At 44.0% G+C, this 26,848-nt stretch overlaps 1 long non-coding RNA gene across 1 annotated transcript; it reads left to right on the top strand.

Annotated features, from left to right (window-relative positions):
- LOC309357730 lies at positions 1 to 23,797 on the top strand. The gene is made up of 5 exons (XR_014163207.1): positions 1 to 154; positions 5,080 to 5,234; positions 10,826 to 10,908; positions 17,921 to 17,956; positions 23,593 to 23,797. It is a non-coding gene; the product is annotated as an uncharacterized lncRNA (long non-coding RNA).
- Positions 23,798 to 26,848: the final 3,051 nt, after the last annotated feature.

Below are 26,848 nucleotides of genomic sequence, written 5' to 3'. Positions count from 1 at the left end.
TTTCTTTATAGCTCTCAAATGCCCCACTCACCCAGACATTGTCCAGACTGAGACCTCCTTCGCTTGAAGAGTGAAGTGCATCCTGGGACCCTCAAGATTATTCCCCGGGCCTTGTGAGTTTCTAAATTGCATCTTAGGAAGTCCTTTATTCAGGGTGAGATTCGGGGTCTGTGTCAAGGGGCTGTGGTGGTGGCCTATGGAACACTTGAGTGGTAGTATTTTGCAATGTGAAGTGGGGGATTTAGGTTGTGCCAAGAGACCTTCCGCTGACCCCCTCTATAGGGCAAGGAATTACCAGAAATGCATGGAAATACATGTCTGGCCATGTGTGTATAGGGTGGATTAGCCGCCATTATTTGCAAAGAAGATTATAATGAGGAGAGGAAATGTCACAATGCAAATGAATGGACGTGTCAATATTTGGTAGAAAGAATGGAAAGAGTAGAAAAGCCAGTCCCCATGTCCTCAGATAAAATAGAGTCCCAAATGCAGCTGCTGGCGGACAGAGATCTGAGGAGAGAATGTGGTTACTAAGACATCCTCTGGTTGGGGGATTTTGCCTTTCATTTTTAAACCAATAAGGATATCCCCACTTATGGTCCTCTTTAAGCTCTCGTAAGCAAAAGAAGGCCAGTCTGAGCGATGTGGCTTCAGCTGAAGACCCTCAAGAAACACTTAAGATGCATATAGCAAATACCATGGGGTCAATGGTAGTAGTGTTCTTCCATCTGAATTGACTAGTGGTGTTCCATTCAGTCAACCTGATCCTAATTTAGCACTGGCTTTTAGATAGGTTATTAAAGTTTCACTCATTTCCGTTTATTTAAAACGACTCAGAACCGTTTTGTGTGTCTCTACGGTGGGGAATGTTAAGCCACGTTTCTCTGACCCCCCCCCCCTTAGCACCACTTGATTCAATGTTAGGTTTCCAGATTTGCACCACGAGTAAAGCAATGGCAGCTTGATCCCTCTGGGTTAGATCTTGCGATCCGTCAAAGTTTTTTTGTGTCAGCAAGTTCCTGGCTTGGTCAACTGTTTAAAATATTTTCTTTTCTTATTTGTTTTCATAGCGCATTTTTGTATACACTTATAGTTTCATTTCTCCTCGTAACAACTCTGTGAAGGAAGCTGTGCCAAAAACAGTGCTTGCCCGTTGGCTAACTAGGAAGCTGAGCCAGAATTTGAATCTGAGTTTTCCACAGACTCATATCTCCTCTGATCTTGTGGTTTTTCAATAGGACACCGCACTTGCCTTCCTGCTGAATGTCCGTAGCAAGCAGGGCAGAACTGAATTTTCATGGGCAAACATTTTCACTATAAAAGAGGGAGTTTTAGCTCCCTAAATGTCCCTCTCAAACAGTGGCGTAGCATGGGGGGTGCAGGGGGGGTCAGCCGCACTGGGCGCAACATCTGGGGGTTAGGGTTAGGGGGCGCAAATCCACGGGTTAGAGGGCACAAATCCATGGGTTAGGGGGCGCAAATTACTTGCCTTGCCCCGGGTGCTGACAACCCACGCTACGCCACTGCTCTCAAAAATAAGTTTTCTGCCATGCCTGTTTGGCACCATTTTGCTCCTGTTTGCTGCTCATTTCAGCAGCTGCTTTGGCAATAATAAATAAACAAATAGGGGGGGGGGGAATCCTTCTTGGCTATGTTATCCAGCCAGTCAGGGATCCTGTAACTAGTGTGATGATGTCACTACACTATCTAGCCTATTGGATTTGGCTATGCAATAATGACATAACCAAGCTAAATTAGAATTTATCCATGCTTAGCTTTCCTCTGCACTTTCCAGACATAGTCCACACTTTAAAGCTTCATGTCTGAGTGCTCTTTGTGGTGGGGTTTTTTGCCCCAGAGCTTTCCCAATGAAAACCCACTCTTTACCACCGAATTGGAGAAAATTGTAATCCATGGAAAACCAGAATTGCCATTGAGTCTTATAGAGTGTCTTTTTGCATGGAAAACTGTGGGGCACTTGGACACAGAGCTTTAAAGTGCAGACCTGTGTCTGGAAAGCACAAGGCAAAAGCTAAGTATTGATAGGCCCTTAGAATGAGGATGATACTTCCTGCTCTCTTTATGAATGAGACAATTATTTTACTCTGTTTCACCCATGTGATATATATATATATATATATATATATATATATATATATATATATGCAGGTTTTGGTGTCCTCGGGTGTCTTCCCGTGTAAAAGTTGGGGTGTCTAGGCGACGTTTCGACGAGGTCTCACTCGTCATCTTCAGGCTGGTGCTTTCGGCTTCTTGTTACTGGAACAGAGCAGGATCTCAGTGTTTGAGTTCCTATAAATACTGTTGAGGGGTGTGGTGTATAGCCTCCAATGTTCTGGGCAGAGAGGAAGTTCCCAGGCTAGTGTGCCTTTTCTTCTTTTGTTCCTTAATTACTTGAGGGATATCTTGAGTGATTTCTTGAGTGATATCCTGAGTACCACTTAGGTGGGTCATTAGGTGTGGATTAGTTGCTAAAGTCTTTGTGTCTTGACCTCTTGAACTTTGTGAAGAGTTTTTCTGAGAAGATGGCTGTACTGCACTTAGTTGTGCTCTGGCTTGGCTTCGTGTATAGGGGCGAGCTGTGGTTTTGTGGCCTGTGTCAGCCAGATCTGTGTAGGGATTGCAGGGGGGTGCAGCATCCGGAGGTGCCACCATGGTTTGGCTACTGGATGGTGTCTGTAATTTATCTGTGGAGAGGGTCTGGGTTTGGGTCTGGTGTGGTTGATTGGTGATGGCGTTCTGTGTGCCTCTGGATCTGGTGTCAGTTTTTGTGGGGAGGGCTAATTTCCAGATGTCTGGCAAGCGGGATGTGTCGTCACGCTTGTTCATGTTGTGAGGGTGTTTCTCTATCTCGATGGCTTCCATGATTATTCTCTTGTGGTGATGTTCCATGTTAAAGAGCAATTTGGAATCTGCAAAATTAATTTCGTGTCCTGTTTCTTTCATGTGTTGGAAAAGAGAGGAAGTTTTTTCTTCTTTTTTGACGGCATTCTTGTGTTCTGCGATACGTGCATTTATTCGTCTGTTTGTTTGTCCAATGTACGTGGCTGGGCAGACTTTGCAGGGTATTTCATAGACCCCTTGGTTTTCCAACTGGATTTTATCCTTGGGGTTTCTGAGGATATTGGCTATTTTTTGGTTGGTGCAAAAGGCTGTTTTGATATTGTGTTTATGGAGGATTTTGCTAATTTTATCTGTAGTGCCCTTGATATAAGGAAGGAGGGCCATGCCATTGTTTTCTTCTGTGTCTTGGTTTTTGGGGGGTGTTTCTTTTTGGATTAGCTTCGTAACCCTGTTTTGCTGGTATCCATTGGCAATTAACACATTTGAGAGATTTTTCCGGTAGATAGAAAAAAACACACACCAACCGCTACTTACATGCACAATCACACCACCACCCTGCACAAATAAACTCCGTAGCCAAGACTCTCATCTCCAGAACCAAACGCCTGGCTGACAAAGACCACTTGACAACTGAGTTACAGAATCTCTCAAATGTGTTAATTGCCAATGGATACCAGCAAAACAGGGTTACGAAGCTAATCCAAAAAGAAACACCCCCCAAAAACCAAGACACAGAAGAAAACAATGGCATGGCCCTCCTTCCTTATATCAAGGGCACTACAGATAAAATTAGCAAAATCCTCCATAAACACAATATCAAAACAGCCTTTTGCACCAACCAAAAAATAGCCAATATCCTCAGAAACCCCAAGGATAAAATCCAGTTGGAAAACCAAGGGGTCTATGAAATACCCTGCAAAGTCTGCCCAGCCACGTACATTGGACAAACAAACAGACGAATAAATGCACGTATCGCAGAACACAAGAATGCCGTCAAAAAAGAAGAAAAAACTTCCTCTCTTTTCCAACACATGAAAGAAACAGGACACGAAATTAATTTTGCAGATTCCAAATTGCTCTTTAACATGGAACATCACCACAAGAGAATAATCATGGAAGCCATCGAGATAGAGAAACACCCTCACAACATGAACAAGCGTGACGACACATCCCGCTTGCCAGACATCTGGAAATTAGCCCTCCCCACAAAAACTGACACCAGATCCAGAGGCACACAGAACGCCATCACCAATCAACCACACCAGACCCAAACCCAGACCCTCTCCACAGATAAATTACAGACACCATCCAGTAGCCAAACCATGGTGGCACCTCCGGATGCTGCACCCCCCTGCAATCCCTACACAGATCTGGCTGACACAGGCCACAAAACCACAGCTCGCCCCTATACACGAAGCCAAGCCAGAGCACAACTAAGTGCAGTACAGCCATCTTCTCAGAAAAACTCTTCACAAAGTTCAAGAGGTCAAGACACAAAGACTTTAGCAACTAATCCACACCTAATGACCCACCTAAGTGGTACTCAGGATATCACTCAAGAAATCACTCAAGATATCCCTCAAGTAATTAAGGAACAAAAGAAGAAAAGGCACACTAGCCTGGGAACTTCCTCTCTGCCCAGAACATTGGAGGCTATACACCACACCCCCTCAACAGTATTTATAGGAACTCAAACACTGAGATCCTGCTCTGTTCCAGTAACAAGAAGCCGAAAGCACCAGCCTGAAGATGACGAGTGAGACCTCGTCGAAACGTCGCCTAGACACCCCAACTTTTACACGGGAAGACACCCGAGGACACCAAAACCTGCATTCCTGTACCCGTGAAAATCTACGAAAGCATATATATATATATATATATATTCCAATATTTACCCAATATTACCACACTTTTGCCAATTATACAGATTCCAATTAATATCAGAATAATTCCAATATTACCACAGTTTTGCCAATTATACAGCTTCCAATTAATATCAGAATAATTCCAATTATTTCCAAATTTATACAATTTAATCAAAGCGTTTCACCCATGTAAATTGTTCCTGAAGTTTCTTCTCCAATAACGTTGCTTGCAGCAGAGCATTTTCTTCAGGAGCTGCCAGGCTACACGTAAGCTTCATGTTCTGATTCTACTGAAGTCTGTCGTAAATCTAGCACATGGTCAGGATTTCTTTGCACCTCATTGTTTCAGCAGAGCAAGCAGGAGAGAAGAGTGAGACATGGGCAAGAAGTTCTCCAGAAAGAAAACCACCCCTGTTTCTTACCCAGGCTGTCAGGAGAATCCCAGCTGACTTCTCTAACTTCCTGTCCTGCAAGTTTCTGCTGGGTCAGAGGAACACAGAAAGAAAGGTATATGCCTAGGCCCCAAGGGGCTACACAGCCAATGCATAAAATCCTCATTGCATGCCATGCACAAGGTGCAGGGGCCAAATGTGTCTTCCATACATCTCTATCTGGCCCTTGGAAATCTCCTCAGGCCACATATCTCCCTCAGACATGCTACTTCCTTGGCCACCCTCTCTCTCTCCCCAGCCCTCCATCATCCCTTCCTTGAATCTTTTTTTTCCTGGTAGGAATGTGTCTTTGAACTCTGATATTATTTATTTATAGAAGTATTTCTGTACTGCCATATGGCAAGCTGTCGGCGCAGTGTACACCGCTAAAAAAACAACAACAACATTTTTATATGGTACAGTATATTTTATATTGTAATTTTATCCCATAAACTGCTCTGAGATCTGTGGGTATAGGGGGGTATATAAATTAAATAAGTAAATAATAATAATAATCCTTATTAGATGAATAAATACATAAATTGAATGTGAAAGTAATCATGAAGTCAACTGACTGCAAAGAAGAGTTTGGATTTGATATCCCACTTTATCGCTACCCAAAGGAGTCTCAAAGCGGCTAACATTCTCCTTTCCCTTCCTCCCCCACAACAAACACTCTGTGAGGTGCGTGGGGCTGAGAGACTTCAGAGAAGTGTGACTGGCCCAAAGTCACCCAGCAGCCGCATGTGGAGGAGTGGAGACGCGAACCTGGTTCACCAGATTATGCGTCTACTGCTCTTAACCACTACACCACACTGAAAAGGTCTGTTGGCACAAAGAAGCCTTCAAGAGACTCCTGCAAGTCAAAAGTGAGGGTGCCTCCAGAGTCTCTGTAGGAAGAGTGCAACATTTAACTCCTAATGTCTAGATGAGTCCAGACAGGCCTCTGGAAGACAGGGGACAATGAAGAGCCCTCCTCCAGGCGACTGAGGGTGCAGTCCTCTAGACACTTACCCAGAGATAACTCCCACTGAAATCAGGAGCTGATTTCTGAGTAGACCTGTTCGGTATCCCAATGTGAACATCCTTCCATAGCAAAACATTCCATGCAGAAAACTTGATAAGGGCTACACAGGAAGCCCATTTTGGACAATCTACCTCGCCACTCCCTACATTGGCTGGTGGTGACTGTCCATGGTTTTCAGATAGTGATCTTCCCTAACTCTTTCTCTGGAGACGCTGGGGTTTGAACTTGGGACATTCTGCACTCAAAGCCACATGTTGTACCACTGAGCTACATCCCTTCCCAAATTTAGAGCATCAAACCACATGATTCATCTAGGCCAGTGTTTCCCAAACCTGGGTCTCCAGTTGTTTTTGGACTGCAATTTCCATCTTCCCTGACCCCTGGTCCTGCTAGCTAGGGATAATGGGAGTTGTAGTTTGGGAAACACTGATCTAGGTCATTCTTATATGCACTGACTGGCAGTGACTGTCCACAGTTTTAGGCAATCGTCTTTCCCATAAACACTTGGAGATCCCAAGGATCTCCTCCATCCAAAGCAGGTATTCTACCGTGGAGATAATGGTCCTTCTCCTGTGGTCCTTCTGGACCACTTTTCTCCATGCCATGCGTGGGGATTGCTGTTATTACTTTTGAATGGAGCAGCTTTCATTCACAGTGGTACCCCCCCAGACACAAGTCTGTCTCCTCAGTGAGATGTTGGCTACTGTGAAAGGAAGCCAATCAAAAGCCCTGCCACAAGACCCACTTTAGCCTTAATACCACCGTAAGAACTGATACAGCCCTCTGGATATCTTTTCCCCCAAGGAGTTATCTCAAAGCCAGGCATTCTCTCAAAGTCATTGAGCTGGCAAACTAAACAGAGGTCATTTTACCTGGGCTAAACAATAGCGTTGCTGTCATCCATGCCAGAGATGGAGCAGTTAGAAAATGCACTTGAAAGCTGGCTTTGAGACTGGTTGCTAGGCTGAGACAGACCAGGTGCCCTGTCTCAGTTTGGGGGCAGACAGTGGAATGAGGCACATCAGCGGTCTGGCTGGATCGACCTTCCTGGGCAAATTCCAGTTCTACCGAGTAAGCAAAGAGACGGGGAGATGGAGACCAACGTTTGCATAATGCTGAAGCGCGACTGACTTCAGCACGGCACTTTCGGTAATTTCTAATGCAGGTTTTTGGTTTTGCACTCCTTCTGAATGCTGTTGCACACAGAGGAGAAATTCCATTCCATTCACACTGAAAGACAAACTACCTAAGTCACACTTTTCAAAGTGAAGCCAAACGATCCATTGAAATCCACACCTCTCTGAATTCTGCAATGTGGTTCTTCAGTCAAGGACTGTGTGCAAAAATGAACAGGCTAGGGGGCAAAATGTGCATTAAAATGCATAGATTAGTGAAAATGACACACAAAAATGCACTATATATTTGGGGAAATTGCTTTGCACATATGTGCATATTAGGCAAAATTACATAAAACATGTGTATATTCGGATAAATTCACACTGAAATGCTCAGAAGGACTTTCTGTTTGAAAAAAAATAAAAATCTTGAACTGATGTGGAAATGTGGAGAACTGAATTTAAAATTTAACCCTTTATAGATTTTGTTGAAATTGATCAGTGTTATATTACTGCAAAATTAATAAAATATTCTAAGAACATTAAAACAAGAGAAACTGAAAAACATTGAAATGCATAGATTTGTGCATCCTTGCTTTTGCACTATTAGATCAACTCTCTCTCTTGAGAGCTCTCTTTCAGTCCTGGAGCCAAATCAAAACCACTTGGGCCGTTTTGTGAAAGTTTTGTGCCATGCTAGAAAATTCATCCTCCCTGCCCCGTGATTATTGTAGTGTTCCTTGTATACTCTACCACCCCAACACACTCAACACAATACCATTCTTCCATTTCACCCCATTCCCTTCCTTCCTGTTCATTTCCTATTCATTTGTCATTGCTTCTAAAATCGTTTCTCTCTCTTCCTATGTTGTTTCATAAAACTTTGAAGGCACTATGTGTGCCACACTGAAGTCAGAAAGAAATTACTTTCACCTGCTTTCCTAAACAGTAGCTGCATTGGTCTGTTGCACTTTAATGTAAAGAGTCATTTCATGATTGCCACACAGCCATTCTCCCTCACAGCTACACACTTTAAGATTATGCAATAATCTTATAATTATATGATTATACGCTAATAATAATAATTAAGAGTGTATTTCAACAATGAATGCAGATCTCCACATGCTGCCTTTCAGTTAGATCTACTATTTTCCATGGGCAGGGGATCTGGAACGCTCCAATATCTTCTTTTGGAATGACTTTTGTTTTCCTTGAAGTTCTATTGCATGTAACAGAACTTGCACACCATTCTCTTTCTTAACTTCTTAACTTTATTCATCATTTTCTCAAAATGCATAAACAATCCCTATATCCCCTCATCCCCAATAAACTCTCCACTTTCTTGAACCTGAAGCACCTTGTGTTCTCTGTTGTTCCCAAAAGCTTAGCTTTGGAGCATACAGAACAACTCCTCATCAGTGTTCTTCCTGCATGCGTTCTCCAGAGTGACCCTAGGAGCCAATCCTCTGTAGCTGACTCACCTCCGTTCACTCTGATTGGCTTCAACCAGAACAAAGGGTGAGGACTTCTCAGTGGCCCGAAAGCTCTCCTCTCCTGCAGATTGGATGGCTTTAGGGACAGGGACTCTACAACGACTCTGCTGCAGAAATAGTACTAGTTCCTTGATCCTCCATGACCCTAGATTACACTCTGTGTCAATTCCTAGAGAGATTTCTTTCCCGGCTCTAATCTGTGAGATCCCTTTTTACTGGAGATGCCAAGTATTGAGTTTGGAACTGTAAGCAGGTGTGCTGAAAGGGAGCTTTTGCTCTTATCTCCCAGAAAGCTACTGGACTTAATACTTTCCCTCCAACTTGCTTTTTGCTAGATTTTTATCGCTATCCAGGGGGGAATTAGAGACCCCAAAATGCCCTGGGTTTCACAGAGTTCATTCTCTGTGCCAGCCTATACCATCCAAACACTTTGAAAACAGAATTTAAGAATATCTGTTGCGTTTCTGATGCATTCCAGTGAATCCAAGGGGAGATTTATTTTCTCTCCTTCAGCAGTTGCTGGCTCAGGACCTTTTTAATAATTATCTTTGATTTGCTTCTTAATCTACTGCTGTCTTTAATCCTCCCTCCAGCTCATAAAGAGAGAGAGGGGGGGAGAGGGAGGGAGGGAGGGAGGGAGGGAGAAACTCTATTGGCTTCAAAAATAACCTCCACCTTTTTTGGCAACAGGTTATTTTTCTAAGTGGCTAATTGCATGCCAGATTTCACTCACATCGTTCTTCCAGTATGTGTCAGGCATAGATTCGGCATTAATCACTCGTTTGCTCTGTATGGCATTTATTTCTTCAGGAAATGAATCAGACAAGAGGGACCTGCGCCTCCTCGCCCTCCCGTCACTCTGCCCATTTTGCCAGGGAAGAAGGCAAGGGGTTTGTGTGTGTGTGTGTGTCTTTCTCTCTCCCCTCCCTCCCCCCCCATATAACACACCCCCTTGCCTGTCTCTCCACCAATGAGTTTGGCTTTGCAAATGCATCTTCTGCGCCTTGAGTCATCGGCCACGATCACTTCACAGCAATGAAACCGCAGAATCCCCTTCCAAAAGCGAGCGGTGAGTGCCAGCCAGAAGCAAATAGAGAAATGAATGTTCATGCCCGTCAGGGTAACGAGAATGGAAACAGTGTGTATCACTTCTTAGTCTCAGCTCTGCCTGCCAACGCCTGAATTCCTGCAGTTAAAAAGGGGGAACTGAAGTGAGGAGTTCATTGCCTCTTCTCCTCTCCTAGCCAGAGTTCCTACTGGAACTCATCCTTACTGTACTACTGGCTGTGTTGCATGTGGTGGACTGTGATTAGGAGAGCCCTGGGATGTCTGCGGATGCAGAAGACTGTGTGTCTGTGTGTGCATTCAGAGCCTAACTCATAAAAATAAAGGGGCTCAGAATTAAGACAGCAGGAACCATGTTTTGGGACCAGGGATGGGGGAGAAATTTGATTCAGTTCACATTTAAAGCTTTGGAAAGAATAAGCAATCTGAAACACAGCCATCATTTAAAACTTTGCACTCCTCTGAATTTTGCAACGCAGTTCTCCAGTCATGAAATGTGTACAAAAATGCACAATAATGGGTCAACAATGCATATAAATGTATAGATTAGTGAAAAGAACATATGAAACTGTATTAAATTAGGGAAATTGCTTTGCAGATGTGTCTATGATGCAAGACCACAATTTCTTTTGTTGTCTGTTGGGCAAAATTACATGCAAACATGTATATGAGACCTTAAGACGAGGGCTAGGCAATAAGACCCCCTACTCCTCTCCCAGAGCTAAAATTCCCAGAATGGTTTAACAATCAAAGCCTCTTTACAGAGAATTTAGGGAACTGGGAGGGGGATGTGGTGTTTGGGTGTCTCCAAACAAGTCTCAGCATCCTTAACAAACTGCAGCTCCCATAATTCTTTTGGGGAAGCCATGACTGTTTAAAGTGGTTTCATTGTGCTTTAAATGTATGGTGTGAATATTGTCTTAGTCATGATAACCAGGACTTTTTCTTTTTCTTTTTCTTTTTCCAGCTGGAACTCAACAAAACTCAGTTCTGGCACGTCTCATGTGGGTGCTATTGGCATTCTAAGAAAATGAGGGAAGTGTTTTCATGGTGAGTTCTGGCACCTCTTTTTCTGGAAAAATAGCACCAATAATAACTAAAAATGCAGGAAAATTTATGTCCAGGGATGGTGGGAGTTTTTTTGGGGGGGGGATAGCAAGATCAGGTGTTGATTTCCAAAGATGGTGGGAGGTTTTGGGAGACAGCAAGATCTGCAGGGCTATGCCTGCCTAAATGGGACCTTCTTGTTCAAAGCCAATGTAGTCCTGGATACCATTTTCAATAGGGGAGAGCTATTGCCTCCAAATCCTACTTTTTGGCATTCCTGGGGGCATCTGGTTGGTCCCTGTGGGAATTAGGATGTTGGACTCAATGATGGGACTCCTGGGCCAATCCCGCAAATCTCTCCTTACATTCTTACAGCTAGGGAAGGAGTGTGTTGTCATGCCAAGATTGACATATGAGCCAGGGCTCAGCCCCTAAACTGTTATTTATTTTTATTTAATGTATGTACCAGCCTTCCATCAAGGATTCTAGGGAGGTTTACGGCAAAGCTACAACAAATGAAACATCAAAAGATGATAGCGACCAAAAACGAGACCGAAAAAGTGCTGAAACAGCAGCAGGCAAATCCACAAAAACTCTATAAACAACCAATTAAAAAACTTGGAGAGATACTTAAGGATGCCATAAAAACCAACTGAAAGGTTTTCTCTTGGCACCTAAAGAAAAATGGAGGTGCCAAGCAAGCTCACCTAGGGAAGATGTTGAACACTGGCAGAAGGAGGGGGCAAAAACACTTTTCTTTGATGGCCACCCACCTCTGCAATGACAACTGGGGTGCCTTGAAAAGGGCACTGGCAGATGACTGCTGGAGTTGGGCAGATCACTGTGGCATCCCATTGCCTGAATGCCAAGGCCCATAAAACAAAATGAGACAGGCTCGGAACTGGTTTTAAGTCAAGTTGGCTCCAGGCAGTCTGTGAGCAATCCAGTTTGCTGCACAGAATGGCCAATTGCTTAGTCTGTGCAATCAGGAACAAACAAACAAGCAACAAACAAAACAACCAAGAAAGTCAGTAGCTGTCAAAAGGGTAGATGGATCCCTATTGGCTGCTCAGGTCAGCTAGTCCCTGCCAGGCTGCAAGTTGCACTACCACCACTGGACTGCTGCAGCGGAGGCGCTATAGTCCTGCAGAGTTGTGGCCCATGGTTCCCAAAGCTTCTAAGTTGTTCTAGTGGAATGGGGAGTAGGGCAAGCCAGTTTTGCTGGCAGAGTCTCCTGGTTGACCCCCACCATTAGCTGTGCCAGCCTTTTTTCAAATCTCTAAAATCAATATTGTTTTGATCCATTGTCGTGGGGCCCCTAAAAGGCATGGAGCCCATAGGCTGGAGCCTACTCTGCGTATTTGGTAATCTGGCACTGACCATTAGCTGCTGGAAGGCCTACGTAGCCAGTTCATATGGGCCACAAAGGGATGAGGAAGCCCATTGTGTATGAAATGTTGTGTATTCCTCAGTGCACCCCTCTGTATAAAGGATATCCTGGATAAGAGCTGCTGATAGAGAATGCAGTTCTGATTCCTTGGTAGAACAGCCTCTTCCTTATTAAGGCCGAAGGTAGGGAATCAAATCAAGGTAACATGGGAGTCAGTCCACAGAGTTAACTTGCATCACTAATGCCCAAAACTGAACAGACCCCGGGGATTTTCTAGGTACAGTAATTCAGAACCACACCGTTTTTGCAATCCATTGGTAGTTTTCTCTTCCATGAATTTGTCCAATTCTCTTTCAAGCCCTTCCTGCAGGAGTGAGTTCCATAGTTTATGCACTGTCCAAAGTCGCACTTTCATTTGTTTGTCCTGAATCTTTCCACGTTCGGCTTCGTTGGCCACTTCTTAAACCTCGTCAGCCCTTTCCTAACAAACCTTCTGGGCAGATTCCACCCCTGTCTTTCCACAGAGCAACGCTTTTCAGCTACACCTCTGATCTCCGTGCTTCACGGCAAGTGCTGCGCTGCGGTAGCTTTGCTTTGACAGGTCTCTGGAGGATTTCAAGGAAGTTACACACCCACTTCATTCACGCTAATCGGCTGTTTAACGCAGGAGAGTTCAGTGTTATGAATGAACGCGAGCGTGTTTTGGCTTGCCGATCAGCTTGCAAATATAATGCTCGCTTGTCAAATGAGCAGAGATTAAAAAAAAAGAAGAAGAAAGAAAGAAAAGGGGGAGGGGGAGAATCCCAGCAACCTTTATGGAAACGGAAATTGATTGAAACCATATTCTCTGAAAGTGAAAGTTCTTTGGGGTAGGGGGTAGGGGTGGGGGACTGCATCCACTCTTCCTTTTAAGTCCCAGCAAAAGTTGCTCCCTGCCCTTGCTGTGGATCTCTGAGTCACCACTCTTGGTGAATGTGGGAGGAAGTGAAACCACAGCCTGTTCTGGAACAAATTTCATGCAGCTGAAGTGAGGTCTTGCTGGGTTTTCAGCATGCTGAACGCTTGGATTTCATTCATATCTTTGGGGAAAGGTTATGATGCCTTATGTTGAGACTGGACAGGCGTTAGTGAGATGTACAGTGCACTGATCGTGCTCTGCCCTGAGTTTGTATTAGAGCTCATCTCTAAAAACCCTGAGGATAGATTTCATTTCACTTTTGAATTGCATACCACCTTTCTACATTACTGCACTCAAGGTGTTTTACAACTCAAATAAACAACCGAAGTTGCACTGCCACCCTTTAACAATTCAATAATTCTTCATTCAGTCTGACCCCCAACTCCCAAATCATTGTTTAGCTGTGCTTTTGCAAGGTCTTAAAGTTCCTAGCCCTCATGATGGTCAAGTTGCATGCATGCATAGGAAGTTTCCTTACAACAAATAAAAGCATTGGTCTATTGAGCTCAGTGTTGTCTACTCTGATTGGCAGTGACTCTCCTGGGTTTCAAACAGGGATTTTGCCAATCCCTACCTGGAGATGATGGGATTCCACCTGGGATCTTTGGCATGTGCAGTCAATCACAGAGCCACAGCAGCTTCAACATGTGGAAAATAAATATTAATTTACATTTCAGCAAAGGCAACAGTTAGCAAGATCCTGGGGAAAATTATGCCCACCACATCTATATCTCCCATCAGCCCTAGCCAGGCATGATGGGAGTTGTAGTTCAGAAACATCAGGAAGGCTAGATGGTCTATTGCTATGGAGATGGTCTGGCTTGACCATCATAAACGAGAGTCACCAAAATCAAAAAGGAAAGGCACATCCCTATACGACTCACAATACCCTATGAGCAAGCAAAAGGACATTTTCTCTACAGAAGAAAACGCTCTAATAAGCCGATTTTGGTCATTGCTGCCCCCAGCCCAAGCTGAAATTTTGGAAGGACTAGAAACATTAAGAAACAGATTGGCTTGGAAGGACGCTCACAATGAGGAGGGCTAGATGCTTTCCATTCCTTGTGCAGAAAGTTTATGATGAATCAGTAAGCTATATCTTGACATAAGTCTATCACTCAATTAAACTGCAGTTCCTTCATCATACAGGTTTTGATGAATTCTACACAAATGTGCAGTGAATATGAAATAAGAACATATGACAAGCCTGCTGGAGCAGGCCAGTGGCCCAATGAGTCCAGCATCTTGTTGTTACAGTAGCCAACCAGATGCCTGTGGGAAACTCACAAGCAGGACCTGAGCACAATAGTCCTCTCCCTCCTGTAGTTTGCAGCAGCTTGTATTCAGGATCATCACTGCGTCCAATGGTAGATGCAGAGCACAGCCACCATGGCTAGCACTGCAGTCACTGATAGCTTTCTCCTCCAAGAATTCAGCTAATCCTCCTTTACTTCTGTAGAAGAACAGCGATTTGTTCTTAGATGCAAATGTGTATTGCCACCAGCATCGTTTTAGGAAAAGCATTCTATCCTGTATTTGAGAAAAGTAGGGGAGCTTGTTCAAAGATGCTCATGGTTTTTATAATATTTTTCTAACCATTGTCTAATTCATCGGGGGTGACATTCTAAATCATTCATTCAAAAGAAAATCCAAGAGGCTGTGAATCAAATGTTGTTGGACGGCAACTCCCAGTGTATGACCTTGGGCCATGCTGGCTGGGAATGTTGGAAGTTGTTGTCCAACAAGGAGAGTGTCTCACACTGATAGCGTGTTTTCTCAAAAGAGTGAGTCAAATAACTGGACGTTGGTCTTAGTCACCAAACTATCCAAGATGTGGGAACAATCTTCCATATCTCATCTCGTCGGGCCCTTATCCAAGTCCATGGAAATCTGTGTTTCTGACACAGAGTACTGTAGATTCCAGCGTATAAGACGACTTTTTAACCCCAGAAAAGAGGTTAAAAAGTGGGGGGTCATCTTATACGCCAGGTATCTGCCCCCCACTGCTGCTGCGGTGGCTCCGAAGCAGCAGTAGCAGCAGGGGGTCCGCTCTGCACTGGAAGAGAGCCGCCCAGCGCGGAGCCTGCCCACTGCTGCTTTCTGTGGCTTTCAGCGTGGGGCTGTCCAGCGTATTAGGTGACTGGACTTATAAGACAAACCCCCAAATTGCACCTGCCAATTTGGGGGTCGCCTAATACGCCCAGTTGCCTAATACGCCAGAATCTACGGTATATCATCAATGCAAAGAAAGACCTCAATCAATTCAACTAAATGCTACTCAAAGTAGACACATTGAAACTAATGAACAGTATCCGGACTATACATATAAAGCTGTATCATACTACAGCCATGACTGCTCCCAAAGAATCTTGGGAAGTGTCATTTGTTCAGGGTGCTGAGAGTTGTTCAGAGGCTCCCATTCTTCTTACAGAACTACAATTCCCAGAGTTCCCTGGAAAGAGGGATTGATTGTGAAATGATGCTGGGAACTGTAGCTCTGGAAAGTGAATGGGGGGGTCTCCCAGTCATAGGAGCCAACTCCTAGGGGTTGTGGGGAATTCAGCCCCCGCAATAAAATATTTGAGGGAGATGGGCCCCCACAAAATTGATGGGCATTGCCATTGAAATGGTGTGTGTGCACAGTGTCATGTGATTGGTTGTGTGGAGTGGGGCTTACCTGGGCCCCCAAAATATTTTATTCAAGTTGGTACCCCTGCTCCCTACAACTCTCAGCACCCATAACGAACTGCATTTCTAGATCACTGAGTATATCGTCATAAGGGCTAGATGCATGTGTGTGTCTGTGTGTTTTTAAAAGTAAGAAATTTCTTACTAATTTCTTCAGATTTACTGCTCTTAGGTGGAATCAGAGAATGCACACAGAGCGCTGATTAAGCCCCACCGCCCATTGGCCTTTGCTTCTGGCAACCAACAAAGAAATCAATACCCCTTCCTTCTGATTGCAAACTCAAAGTCTATTCTCCATGGAGCAATTCCCTGATTGCCAATAAAGGATGATCTGCTCCTTTCTTCCTGCTCCATCTGCAGGGAGAAGCATGAGCTACCTTGCCAAAAGCGCACAGCCACCTCCCTCCCCACACCAGACACACACACACACACACTTGGGCAGACTGTGTCAGCCCAGCCCCAGACTATGCTCTTGATCAAGGCTATTTCTGAGTCATTCCCCAACTCAGCGCTGGTGCATGAGACGCCGACGGGAGGTATCATTTAAGAAATGCAGGCAGGCAAACATTCAGGTGACCTAGATTTTGCAAGCTGAGCCGAGGCTCTGTCTGCTGCAGAGAGACATGAAGCCAAAAGCTACACTGCGGTGGGGCTGTCGCTGTCTCTCTCGAGCAGCGGCTGAAAGGAGGGGAGAGCTAGATGAGCCTTGTCTTGTGCCGGCTTCTTAACTTGATTTTTGCTGTCCCTGCTGGACTCACTGACGTTGCTCTTTCGTCTGGGGAAAGGGAAGGGGGAGAGTTGCCCATATTGCCCATCTGCATATTCTAAATCCCTTTAAAACATGTGCACCTCTAGGCTGCTCCCAATTAACACAAACCAAACAGCCATGCTGGTCTCCAGCTGAACTTGTCCTTACAGCTTCTCGATTATGTCCCAGATCTAAATACATTTGCTTGGAAGCGAGATTGATTTGTTTTGATGGCAAGTGTGCTTTGGATAGCAGCAGCAGAATAATGTCAGGACAACGGGTGGGTTACAGAGCTCTGTAAGTAGAGCCCCATGCATGCAATGGGGTGCTCTTGGACCCAACATTTCTCTTCTGGCTGCAGCCCTTGGGGTTGCAAGAGGAATGGGGAACCTGTCTGAAATTGCCTTATCCCCACCACACCCCGCTTCCATTTAGGGCCTGGATAGCACAGTTAGTTTAAATGTGGTGCTATTAATGCCATGGTTGCCGGTTTGATCCCCGTATGGGAGAGCTGCATATTCCTGCATTGCAGGAAGTTGGACTAGGTGGTATTCATGGTCTCTTCCAAATCTATGATTCTATGGCTCTCCTTGGGACCCATACTGAAAGGCATTCATGCAAGGACACCTTTGTGTACCTTGTGACCTTCCAAGTCAAATATAACCCAATACCCAATAGCCATGCATGCTTGCCCAGTAGGGAATCAATGAGCCTCCTGCTCCTGACCCTGGAAGTACAGAATGGGAGGGATCTTTTCCCCCCAAGAGCCCCATAACTGCATATAGAGTGATGGATTATGGCTCTGCATTCTCATGATTTCCTTGCTCGTGATCTGCCTCAAACTTGTATGTTGCCATTTTCCAGCCACTGTGGAGGTAAGACCCTTTATAAGATAAGTTGTGCTGCATCAGGCCAAATATCCCCCCCAGTGCAACAGTGGCCATTTCCTACAGTGACCAGCCAGGTGCCCTTATGAAGCTCATATGCAGGGCATCAGAGCAAAGTCAGTAGCCCTTCAATAAAATTCACCATGATTACTACGCTAAAGCTAGTTGTACAGGACAATCTACGTCCAGCAGTCAAAATTGTATTTCCTTCTGTCATGTTGTTGTTGTTGCTTTTTTGGGGGGGGGGGAGCTGGTGCATTTTGAATGGGCTCTTTTCTTGCGTAAAATCCTATTGAAGACTAGCTGTTTCTCATGAATTCATGGTTGCTGTTTTAAATTCCCAGGTGCATGGATTCATAAACCAGATGTTGCCAGAATGGGTAAGTCAAACACCTTTTGATATCTGGTAAATCTACCTTAGGAGCAGGAACACCTCTGGATCTTGAAATCTGGGTACTGGGTACTGAACATGCCTGATCTTAAACCTGGGTCAAGTGTTCTGCATGCTACCTCTATGATAAAGAAAGCAGTGTAAGGTGAACTGAGAACTCAGATTTGAGTTGCAGGAACCTTGCTGAAGCTCAGGATGTCTGGGCCTGGGCGATGAAAAGCAGGATATTCAAATGATGATGAATAACAAGAACGCTAAACAATGATTTCCATAAGGTCCTACTGAAATTGCACCTGAAATTATGTGGAACTCCCTGTTCCCAAGAGATCAAGTTAGCTTTCTCTATCTTTGTGTTCTGATGGCAATTGAAAAGTTTCACCAGAAGACAGGAAAGAAGTCTTATACTGGGTCAGACCAATGGTCAATCTAGCTCTGCACTGACTGGCAGCAGCCATCCAGGGTTTCAGGGGGAGGATGTTCACAGTCCTACCTGAAGATGCCATTGGAGGTTGAACCTTTCAGCATGCAGAGCAGATGCTTAGACACTCAGCTTTCTTAAACAAGCTTAAACTTCTGCTACTGATGACTGTTAGTGTTACCCTTGATGCTTTTGCACTTTTTTTTTTAATAGTTGCACTATTTTGTATGTTGGTGATTGAATTATTGGTGATTTTATGTTTGCTTTTTGTTCTCAAGCTGCTCTGAGCAAGTCTTTTCGCAAGGGGAGAAGGGGAGGATGTACATTTTTTGAATAAATAAATTGAAATGCAAATCCAGAGATTCCTCCTTTGGTGATGTGTATTAAGGAGAGCTGACAGGGCTGGCCTAATATGCATTTCTGCCTGAGGTGGAGCAGGAAATGATTCCTTCTTCCCACACCAAGTCAAGGTTCAGAACGCCCAAGGCCAGCCCAAGCGAAGTTGGCACCTAAGGAGGACAATCCCACAAGCACATCACTCCTTCCCTGAGGCAAATGCCTCACCCTGCCTAATGGCAGAGCTGGCCCTGGGACCCAGATGAGTTCTGGAAGACTCATTGCATTTCTAAAGAAGTGTGTGTGCCTTTTCCCCACACGTGCCTTAACTGTTATCAGGTTTTGCCTAGCATGGAAGTTTGAAGTGAATTCAAGGAAAATCAGGAAAAACATCAACGAAATTTCAGAGAGGAAATAAGGCAGCCAGCGAAATTTCTTCTCACACCCTCTAACTGCAGGTCAGGCACATCAATATCTGCATTTTGCCTCTCCTCCTGTCCTTAGAAGCTCCAAGTTGCAGGTACAGAAAGATCCCCAAACAGACAATCTTGTAGACTTCAGAGCACCTTCAATGTTGCCCTTTTCAATATTGTTTGTGGGATGGACAGCACAAGTCTGTGGTGTGTGTGTGTTTTAACAGACAGAAGTCAGTTTTTGATCTTCATCACATGTGGACAATCTTCGTGTGTGGACCAAAACAGTCACTCCAATTCACCATCCTATTTGCAGGAGATGAAATGGGACAGCCATCTGGCATTGGGGGGGGGGGATTCAAACCCACAACCCGCTTTTGGAGGGGAGGGAGCTTAGCATGTAAGAAAATCCCTGCTGGATCTGACCAAAGACCTCCTAGCATCCTATTCTCCTAGTGTCTAACCAGATGTCTATGGAAAGCCCAAAACCAGGACCTGGGTGCAACAGCACTCTCACTGCTTGTGATCCCCCACGACCTAATATAGGGAACAAAGCATAGTTATTCTTTAGATTTCTGAGTTCTCTAAATTGGTAATACAAGTCCTCAGCTTATGGAACATACCATAGTGCATAAAATAAGTCTAAACCTTGGCATAAAATACATTCAGAAGTGCCTATATTTAGATAAAATATTATGTGATAAAATGCATTTTAAGCAGTATTTAGATATTAATTTTAGGATGGATTTTTTTTTAAAAAAACACAACAACAACACAGAGACAAATGTGAAAATGCATGTGAAATTAACACAGTCTCAAAATAGACTCATTATCCCTTTCCTAATTATAATCCTACCCCCATAAATCTGTTCTGATAGAGTAGATTTGGGGAGGGCACAAGGTGTGTCTGGGTTGTTGTGCGAGTGGAAATCCTTGTGCTGATGTGTTAGTTGGTGTTAGTTAGTTAGCCCATGATGAATAAATATTTCCTTGGTGGTCTGGCAGTCAGAATTGCACCTGCAACATGATTTGCTGCTTGAAGGGGGCCCACTAGGATATTCACTGGTGGTAGGAATATATTGGCTTACGCTTCCTCCAAAGTGCTCAGAGCAGCTTCCATCTGGTTCCCAGGTGGTCCCCCAGCCAAGCAGGTTACATGGCCAGGCTTGCTTAGCTTCAACAATAGAACTATTTCACGAGCCTTTAGACCATCATCTGGTCATATCCTACATCTCAAATTCAAACTTTATGAGCTCATATGTGTAGGTGCTTTGGAGGATGTATCAGACATCTTTTGGAGCACTTCCTGATCCTGTTAGCACATGTGGTGTTAGAAAAAGGAGGAGCTCAATTGCAATTCTGAAACTCCAGGAGGTTCAATAGGGTGAAGGTTGCAGCTGTTTCCCTTCCACGTGCTGCTTCCAGCTAGCTTTCCTTCTCCCACCTGGACAGGGATGTCCTCTGCTTGGTAGAGAAGGCAGTCTTACCTGTGGTGCTTCATTGACTCCTGTTCAACGCTCAGAATTGTGTGGGGCTGCCATTCAGTGGAAAGACTGGGCAGGGCTCATCTTGCAGTTGGGCACCACTGCATCCAATAAAGATGCAGTGGAATTTTCCGTACTTAGAGAAATCTGGCAAACGCAAGGTCATCAGGACAGGTAGATAAGGCAGCGGGATGAAGGACAGATCACAAGGCTTCTGGGCTCTAAGTGAAGGCAACTCTGAATGTTGCTCCAAGGTCAATCAGTAGAATATGGAGGACGGATACACTGTGGGAGAGAGGTGGGTGAAGTTGACTTCAGATCCTTGGAGAAGTCAGCCCACACTTAAGGAGCAAGCCTGGTTCAGGATCCAGCGGATGCAGGACTAATTCAGCCCCCTGCCGCCCCCTCCCTGCCCAATGCCGTGGCTTTCTGTGGACCACCATTACAGCATTTCCACCTGCTTATTCAGTGGGTGGAATGAGGGATGCCTCTGCCCTCCAGCCCAGCGCAAAGAGGAGCTGGATTGAAGCCTGGGTTGCATTCTTCAACTGTGTCTCTTGCATGGCAGTGAAGCTGGGATGTCAGGAGCTGAGGGATCCTCTGGACACCGGAAGAGAGACATTCTCAGGGGCCAGTGAAAAAGGTCTCATGGCCCCAGGAGATGCTTCTTAGTGATCTATGGGGATCTTACAGGAGAGCTCACTCCTGGGGCAGAGGATTGCCACAACTCTTGGGGCCATCTTGAGATGAAGAGATATTTGACTCTAAATCCTGGGCCATTTGTCACATTCCACTTCCCCCTGTGCTGACAATATTTCTATCAAGGGAAATTGCAGCATATTGTGCAGCCTTTGGCTATAGCTGTTAGTGGAAGCCCACCATAGCAGAGCACATTTTTATTTTTATTTTGCATGCAGACGGCTCCTTTCATTCTTTCACTAAAAAGCATTTCTGGTAGAAAGGGTGATCCCCACTTTAGGAAGATCTGGCTCAGTATAAAGCATCTTCAGAGATTCAGGAAGCCTATTCAATTCTAGCTGGGAGAGGATTGGAGACTATCTCCCTGGACCACAGTGCTTTGGTGAGAGGAGGGCAGAATTCTGTGCCCCTCCTTCTCTTCAAGGAGCTTTTCAAACGCTACACAATTCCTACCTGAGAAAGTCTCTCCATGAACAAATAGACAGGCAACTAACACCCTTGTATAGACCATCTTGTGCAGGCATGTTGTGTGCTGCAAGGTCATGCGCCAAGAGCCTTCCATTAAGTGTTCTGCTTTAGGGTTATTCTTGTTGAACCTCGTTTATCTTAGAGTATTATGGATGCAGCTGGGTGAAAGTTTAGCAATGATAATAAAGAAAAGACTGCAATGGTGGTAGCAGGAAGATGCATGTATGGCAGGGGTGAGGAGCTGCTGGACCTCTCTCTCTCTCTCTCTCTTTCTCTCTCTCTCTCATTCTTGGAACTGTTCCCAGGCCACCAAAACTTTCCCCAGCCCCCCCCCCCAGCAACATTGCTTCACACCCTTCTTGAGTGTTTTTGCTTGGCTAGAAATGTATCCTTGAACTCTGATAATAGCTCTCTCTCGCCTGGATGAAGGACACGGAGGAGGATGTGTAGAAACCAGCCTACTGCTCAGGGGTAAAATTTACGTTTGTTGCTCGGCCCACTTTCACTCCTGCTCCTCCCACCACTGTCATGTGGTCCCCAGAAGGCTTCTCAGAAGCGAACATGTCTCACGGGCATAAAAATGATTCCCACCCCTAATATATGGCCATTAGCCATGAACAACTGAGGGACAAACCCTGAAATGACACAAAATATGAAGAGCGATATTCTGTCCTGTATACACCTGAATACTCCTTTAATCTCCACCCCCCCCCCAAAAAAATCCTTCAATTATAATCAGGGTTCTGTTTTTTTGTTTTTGTTTTTGCCTTGGGGCAATCTGGGGAGTTCCGCTAAACTAAACATAACACAATTATGCTTGAAAGAGGCTATGGTGGAGTGAGCTGGAAGCCCTAATATTTTTGGAAAGAAAGCAGAATGGCCAGAGAGATGATGATGACGAGGGGCGAACAGGGTGTGCTTTCTTAAGAAAGCAAAACCTTAGCGATGTAGTTCCCCCAGGAGCATGTACAGTGCCATTCCTCAACTCGGCCACCACTGAAAAGGGGAAATTAAGAATTCCCGACACACAACGTGGTTAAGAAAAAAGGGAGGGGGAGAGAGAGAGAAAAGCTGAAAGAAAGAAAAGAGAAGCTGGCTGTGACTGTGTATTGAAAGAAAAATGTTAATTTCAGCCCTGGACATACGTATTTAAAAAAAGGAAAGAAAGAAATCCAACTGTTCATCCTTTTCCTGGCATTGATATTCCTGTTTGCTGGAGGTGTTTGACGTGGGAAGGAATGGTTTGTTGGACAAGGCATTCAACGCCCTCCCTCCAGAAACGACCCTAGTTAGGGGTGGTGGTGGTGGGCTTGTTAGACACTTTGATTTTTTTTTACAGTTAATGTTCCCCTTCCCCTGTCTCCAAGGGCCAAAGTATGGCCATATATATATATATATTCTCTCACAACATACACATCCAGCCTCACTATGCCGAGAGAAGGAGTTTCATTTTGTGACCGAGAAAATGCTAGCGGTATAGGCTGAGTTCTACATTGTTAGATTTGGCAGTGATTCAGCTGCTTTCAACATCTGCCAGGGAATGTGGGATCTTGTTATAAGCAGAGAGAGAGAGAGAGAGAATGAGAATTAGGGATGCATTCAGCATATGCCTGAGCACCACTTCCTCTTTATTCCCTTATTTTGCTCGGCTCCTTATTTTTTTCCCACTCGTACCTCTATATATTCAAAACTGAAGGATTCTCCTCCACCCTTTTCCCACCTCCTTTACCTCCTCCTCCCTGTCTCTGCTTCTTCCTTTTTCTGTACATATCTCTCTCTCACTCTCTCTCCCCCTTAACTTGTTAAGTTTGAAAGATGATATATACACACAGTTTGCGATGCCAGTCAGCACCGTTAAAGGCCAAGATTAATGCAATGGATTGGTGCGGCTGTGTCGCAGTGGAGCGTGATCAGAATACGAGATGGAAGATAGGGGGAAAGGGCAAGAAAGTGCTGGTGCTGAGAGTTTGTACAAGTCTCCTTAGCAACTTGTCTGACATCTTTTTTTTTTTAAAAAAAAAATTGTTGGTGGGGAGGTATGCAGAGGCTCATGTATGTACACGGATCTCCCCCAAACCGCCCGTTTAATAAAACATTCCTTTCATTTTGAAGCAGCGCTGTTTTCCAGCTACTCTCATGTTCTTTGGTTCAATTACTGGATTAAATTAGTTGTCTGAGAGACGGTTATTGGGGGGGGGGAACGTGCTGTGCGCGCAGGGAAATGGGAGGGGGGCTCTCACTACTTTTTCATTCAAAGAAACCGCTACAGAGTTGGATTCTTCCCAGTTATTCCAATCTGGAACAGTGATTCCTTGGCTCCCCACCCCCTCTGGCCCCCTGGCCTATTCAACAAGCTACAGAATCATCAGCAGCCTGCCATTTGTTAAGTAATTTGGGACACATTTGAATTATGATTTTTAGAACCGAACTTGTAAAACAAAAGATAATATTTTGGGGCAAGATTTCTCTCTCTCTCTCTCTCTCTCTCTCTCTCTCTCTCTCTCTCTCTCTCTCTCTCTCTCTCTTCCTCCCAAACCCCTCCCATTTCTCCCCCTCCCACTTTTTTTTCCTTCCCTAAACTTGACAGCTGAAGAATAAACCCCTATAGGAGGGAGTGGCTTGATAGTGATGAAGGTATGTGACTCCTTTTTTTTTTTTGAAAAAAAGTTGCGTATTACTATGTTAATACTGTGGGGGCTAAATTTGAATTTGGTGTAAGAAAGCAGTCTTCTAGAGATATGCTATATCTCGGAATTGACTCTTGGGAAACAGCGACTGCTTCACTGGAGAGGTTTTCCAAACTTGCATTGCATTTTCCTTTATTAAAAAAGGGGGGGGATAAAAGGAAGAGAGAGAGAGAGAGAGAGAGAGAGAGAGAGAGAGAGAGCACGAGGTTGGAAAATATAAAGAAACCAAGCCTCTTTTCCCCCTCTTTTTTTCTTTCTTTCTTTCTTTTTTTTTTTTTGGACGACTCGATGTTGGCTTCCATACAAACAGATGTTACTTGTCATTCTGTAGTTAAGCAGAGGCTCCACATTGGAACAAGGAGCAGTTTAAAGAGAACTGCAGCGGAGTTTAGAAAGGTGGGTGAGGAAGGCAATAGGCAGAAAGATCCATATATATATATATATATATATATATATATATATATATATATAGTGTGTGTGTTACATACATAGAGATTCTTAAGCTGGAGGAATCCATCTTCTGTGAAAAGCGTGCCTTATTCTTATATTACCTTTTAAAAACGATAATTATAACGGAGGAAATGTCTACTATGCCGCTGTTTTTAATTTGTTTCGTTTTGTTTGTGCTTCCTTTGTTCAAGAAAGAAAGAAAGTTGGTGAAAATATTTAGCTAAAAAGAACAAGAAAGGGGGGAGAAGGGTGCTCTGTTTGCCGCAAGACATTTTCTCGGTAAGTGGAGGTTTTGCAATGAACTAGATGAGGGAGATATGTCACCTTATTTCTTTTTTTCTTTTTCTTCTTCTTCTTCTGTTGCTATTTCATTTTCTGCGGAAAATCTGTTTTTGATGGTTTTGCCAGAGAGCTCCCTTTCTTGTGGGCAGGATTTGCGGAGGCTGAAGGCCCTTTGGCCGCCCTTCCCGGTTCTTTGCGGCATTGTAAGAGAGAGAATCGTTTTCTTTTATACAGTAGAAGTTGAAATGAAAAGTGGACAGTCCCTATTTCCTTGCTCTTTTGTCTATCGCATGTGTTCGCTGGATTAATCCTCTCCATCCCTCCCAGGCTTTGTAAATTTTATTTTAAATCCTCTATTAAAAAAAACCCAAAAAACATATCAATATAGTTTAGTCTGCTCTAGCGTTTATTCTGCAGACCTAACCACCCAATTATTTTGGAGAGTACATCTCCAAAATAAAAGCAGAAGGGTTTTCCCCGCCTCCCCGGGCCCGCAAGCGTTAAACTTTTTTTGGCACACAAACTGCAGTGTAGCAGCAGATCGATTCATTTCTATGAAGGGAATCGCAGATCCTGCCATCTGATTTTCCAATTTTACATTTCATGCTTCTACTCTGCCTTCCGCTTTCCTCCTCTCTCCTTAATTCACACACTGTACACACACACGCGCACACACACAAAACTCTTATTGGTTCAATTTGAAATACTTATGCTGTTAGTCGTTCTGGATTACTGTTTTTCCCAGCTTCTGTTTTTCTTTCTTTCTTTAAATTAAAAAATCACTTTCCACTGAAGCATAAGACCTGTGCTAGTCAAGTTCCTGAAACTGAAGAGGGTTTGATGATTATTTTCATTAGAACAAAATAACTTTATTCTTTGTTATAATTATATTCCTCAATCCAGTGAATCATAGAGACTTAAATTTAGATAGTATAAACATTCCTGACACTGATTTAGTATGTTATATTTAGGGACGCCTACCTCTAATTATCTACATATAAACAATATGATTTGCTTTAAATTTGCCTATCTATGTGGTTTGTGCTTTTTAAAAAAAATAATAAAAAGACCATCACATACATTTCTTTATTTCACCATATCAATACATCTGGTGCAAAAAATTTGATTGGTTTGTATAGTGTACTACAAATTTGTGGTCCAAAAATGTAGAATTATCTTCATGCATCACCATAATTTTGCCATGACTGTCCGTTGTACTGTCACATGCGGAAAAAATAAAATTATTTCCTTGATCATTCCCCACAAAATTTACAAAATTTACCTTCCCCCCCCCTTTTAAACCAAAAACCAGAAAAAAGCCAACCTCAGAACACCGTAGTTTCACTTACAGTCACCAATTGCATTGAACAATTGTCCTTTTCCAATTAGAACTGAATTCTGAGAATGACTCCTGTTCTATTGTTTATTCGGGTGCAGTACCATTGGCAAAGGCAAATACAGTGAGCTTAAGAATGCCGGACGTCCTAAAAACTACATTATAAAAGGAATAAGAGGGAAACCTTCCTCTCGCCCTTTGTTTTGGTTTTGAGCTTTGTCCTTCATGGGAGATGGAATGGAAGAGGAAATGGACAGACCCAAGCTGCCTCACCCAACAGCAGCCTTTACATAACTATGGTGGCTAAC

This window comes from Podarcis melisellensis (genome assembly GCF_964234715.1).
Source record: "Podarcis melisellensis genome assembly, chromosome: 15".
NCBI lineage: Eukaryota > Metazoa > Chordata > Lepidosauria > Squamata > Lacertidae > Podarcis > Podarcis melisellensis.
This window is presented reverse-complemented; position numbering and strand designations above follow the sequence as displayed.